Source organism: Amblyomma mixtum, chromosome 2, assembly GCF_055824585.1.
Source record: "Amblyomma mixtum isolate Tamu chromosome 2, ASM5582458v1, whole genome shotgun sequence".
Taxonomy (NCBI): domain Eukaryota; kingdom Metazoa; phylum Arthropoda; class Arachnida; order Ixodida; family Ixodidae; genus Amblyomma; species Amblyomma mixtum.
Genome location: NC_143013.1, coordinates 118,613,504 through 118,617,437, shown reverse-complemented (window position 1 = coordinate 118,617,437; position 3,934 = coordinate 118,613,504). Strand labels below are relative to the sequence as shown.

At 45.4% G+C, this 3,934-nt stretch overlaps 1 non-coding gene across 1 annotated transcript; it reads left to right on the top strand.

Annotated features, from left to right (window-relative positions):
• The first annotated feature begins 3,571 nt into the window (after positions 1 to 3,571).
• TRNAH-GUG (transfer RNA histidin (anticodon GUG)) lies at positions 3,572 to 3,661 on the top strand. The gene is given in 2 exon segments: positions 3,572 to 3,607; positions 3,626 to 3,661. It is a non-coding gene; the product is annotated as a tRNA-His (tRNA).
• Positions 3,662 to 3,934: the final 273 nt, after the last annotated feature.

The following is a 3,934-nucleotide window of genomic DNA, read 5'->3' as shown; positions in this document are numbered from 1 at the left end:
GCCGTTTGATGCGCCCATGGTTCTCGGTCTTCTACTCAAAGGTTGCCTGTGTGTCGGAAGCTTTGTGGACCAGTGCTCATCCGATCATCATCTTCTCATCTCTTTCATCCTGGCGGCAAACCCTACATCTTCTTCTCTTCTGTGTTCATCTCTGCTGTCATGCCCATTGTCGCGTCTTACGTTTCATCGTTACTGCCATCTTCTAGGTCACGCGATTGTGACGATCACTCGATGGCCTCGGGTAGTGTCACGGACTAGAAGACGACGAAGTGTGCAGTGGTGCGGCACGGAGTGCTTGCTCTAGGCCCACCGCCATTAAACCGTGGCATAGCCGTCTATCATGTAGCCCTATCTTCATCGGCTTGCCGTGAGGTAACAATATCGCATAAACTATCTGAAAGAGGGGAGGGAGTACTTGTTTCGCTTTTTTTTACAAGTACTAAAATTGATATATTTAAATATGGGATGCACTATAACTCAGTTTTCATCATTAGCACTCTCACATTTTTTTTTCTAGGCATCCGGGAGTCCGTACATGCATGAGAACGCGGGCGAACTTCTTCAGAAGGAGATTAAACGACATTTTTCTCTAGAACTGCTGCGTTGGTTATCATCTTACATAACGTTGCCGGTGAGTGAAGCTTCGTAAATTAGCTCAAATGAAGAAATATTTGTAAGAACGGAGTAAACCTTAACAAATCTAGAAAGAACTTGCGTAAGAAGATGTACCGCACTTAAGCCCGTAAAGAATAGCCCATGCTTTGCACAGCTAGCCACTGTTGCCGTCAAGTAAAAAAAAAAACTTAATCCAACGGTCACCACAGCAGGCATGCTGAAAAACGACTTTATTCCGCTCGCACTATTTGGGGCTCTGCAAGCTTTTCTAAGTGGCTGAGGCAGGTCGTGAAAATACTTATCCGCGAGACAGAATATAGACTGCAAATGGTTTTGCATCAATACACACGTTAGAAACACATACTCCTGCTATTCGCTGACGGCAGCCAGATTTGAAGGCCTGCTTAAATGGAAAGCCGACAAGCTGCTAGCATCAGCCTGACAGTGGCCTGCCGCCCCACAACAAGTTTAACATTACCGAACGGACTGTTCATATACTCTCCATGAACCATTAGAGCGATTGCCATGTTGTGCACAAATGCTCAGCTTCAGACCGCGAAAACCATTCAAGCAAGATTGGCACAGTAAACTTCGGAAAAAAGATAACTGTGGCTGTCCTTCAAATATCCAATAGTTCAAGAAGTAGTTGGAGTCCCTATCTCACTTCAGCGCCTCCTGTATTATCAATGGATGCCTGATCATCGAATTTTCTACGAAAGCAGCGTAGATACTTCACTCACTGACCATTTTCGACGTGGCGAGTTCCAGCGGAAGCCCTGTATTAACTTTGCGTGTTACGCCTCCTGGGATGCGGTACCGGGGAAATAATAGGCAGAAAAGCTAATCAGCGGGGAGGGCAAGAAAGGGAGTCGGGAAATGGCTCGGCTGCAATTTTCAGCTGTTATGGCAAGCATTCATTATATTTTATTAAAGCTCTGGGATTAGATGAGTCAATGCAAGCGCAAATGGCGACCGCCGCCTTTCAGTAGCCGGTGGCTGGTGGCCCAACTGCCAACAGCGGGCTACGAAAACACTTAGTATATCATCTCGCATAATACGAGCCTTAGTATGACACCTGGATATGACGAACTGTAGTGTGTTAACCTCGAATATACCAATCCTATGTATGCCACCTCGGATACTACGAACCTAAGTATGCCACTTCGTATATAACGAACTTCAGTGCCTGGACCTCGGACGCAACGAATTAATGTGTTGATCTCGGATACAACGACCTTCATTGTGTCAACCTCGCATATATCGAACGTTTGGCCGCTAAGACATTCAAATGATCGACATAAGATCGCGTACGAGATAGTTTTCTTATTTCAGTATACTTTTAATCCTATGCTAGATCAGTAAAGGGTTGGGTTTGTAGGAGACGTTCCCACGCCTACTATACGAACCGCGCTGCGCTGTAAGCAACAAATAAAAGCCAATGTATTTTGACCAAACTGCATCTCAGCTGCTACTAAACTTGAAGGCTAGCGTAAGGCTGATGAGAATCCATACATAGACGGATGCCGCGAAAAAATTTGAAAAGTATCGCTCTCGTTTCGTCCAAGCAAAGTCAATCAATGTTTACTGGCGTTATGGCCACTCTGCTGAAAAGTAAGATTGAGAATAGAACCAAGATGCTAGCTTAGCTAGCCCGTGTGGCAAACTAAATCTTCTTGAAGAAAGTGTTCAGTCGGAGCACTTTAAAAGGAGTAAGTTATGCATTAGTGGACGCCTTAAAATGAATGGCGAATGTACGCGCCACGCAATCAAGGATGACAGGAAAGTACGCATACACAGTCCTACCTGGCCAAAAGAAACGAAAGGAAAGTCTCTTCTGTCCCAGGGGCATGCGGGGGTGGCGTGCATTTGTGAGAAGAAAATTGGAAGAAATAGAAGTGTAGAATTTACCATGAAAAGTGACACGCGTTTGTTGGCTTACGCACAAGAAATCAGGTATTCGATGCTCTTTTCCTGTAACTGCATTTCCGTGGATCAGTAGGGAAAATTTTTATATGTACGACTCAGAGCGGACGCCTTATCGAGCAGAGCCCGCACCCATGAACTCGCGCATGCCGACCCATTACACGAAGTGCAGGAGTGGGGCAATGTTTGAGAGCCAAAGGTTTCTTTCGACCATCCCATAATATTACGGCGGAGATCGTAGAAGGCAGTTGCATTACTAAGTACGAAAGCGAGTGCATCCAGCGTGCTTTCGTGGCTTATAGTGCAGTGGAAGGGCCCTTTTTTAAGAAAAATCTGATCCAGGTCACCGCGCAATTTCTTGAAACAAAGGCACGAAATGGTGCAAAGGACGAACGTAACAAATGCGGGCAAAACGCTAGAGCAACTGACGATTTATTGCTTGTGTCTCTTCTGATATTCATGGTGCAATATGAAAAGGAACACGGCGCAACTTAAGAGAAAGCGCATGGATCAGTAATAGATACGTTGTCATTGCGATTGCGCCCTCTCGCCTCCATACCTGAGCTCTCTTTTCGTCATTTATGCTGAGGAGTGGCCACACAATTCTCAAATTCTTTTTTATATTAGAAATGCTTCGATAAACTCTCTAGTGGCTTTTTTCTTGAACTTTGCAATGACACGTGGACCACACGCTATATTTCGGAACAGGATGCATAGGGCAGACGGGAGGTGCCTTAATCAACAGCTGCTCGTCCAACACGGCGATGTGCAACAAACTGCCACAATAAAATATCTTTCTGACTACAGAAGGGAGTGTCAGCACTGCACGGTTAAGTATTCAAACTCACTTGAAGGATGTAGGCTATAGACGCACACTGTCACAAAGTCACAATGTGATAAATAAAGCAAACAAGAGAAGGGGATGAGGGGCTCGTTATAAATATGACAGAAGCCAACAGCCACAGAAACCAAGGGGCACAGGGGATTTTTTTTAAGTTATTTATTTTGTGGTGTGGTGCTCTACCTCTGAGCCGTCGCCGTAGCTCAGAGGTAGAGCACCGGACCGTGGTAGAGCACCGGACGCGTAATTCGGAGGTCGTGGGTTCGGATCCCACCGGCGGCAGGTGGTTGTTTTTCTTCTGCTTTTCTAATCAGTTATCTTTAAACGATAACATATTCAGTAATATTCTAAATTGATCAACACCACAAAATAAATAACTTAAAAAAAATCCCCTGTGCCCCTTGGTTTCTGTGGCTGTTGGCTTCTGTCATATTTATAACGAGCCCCTCATCCCCTTCTCTTGTTTGCTTAATTGCTTAGCGAGGGCCTCGATACTGGCAGCCTTGATGCCTTAGGAAGCATAAGAGGGTTCTCACGCAGCTTCCACCCTCTCCG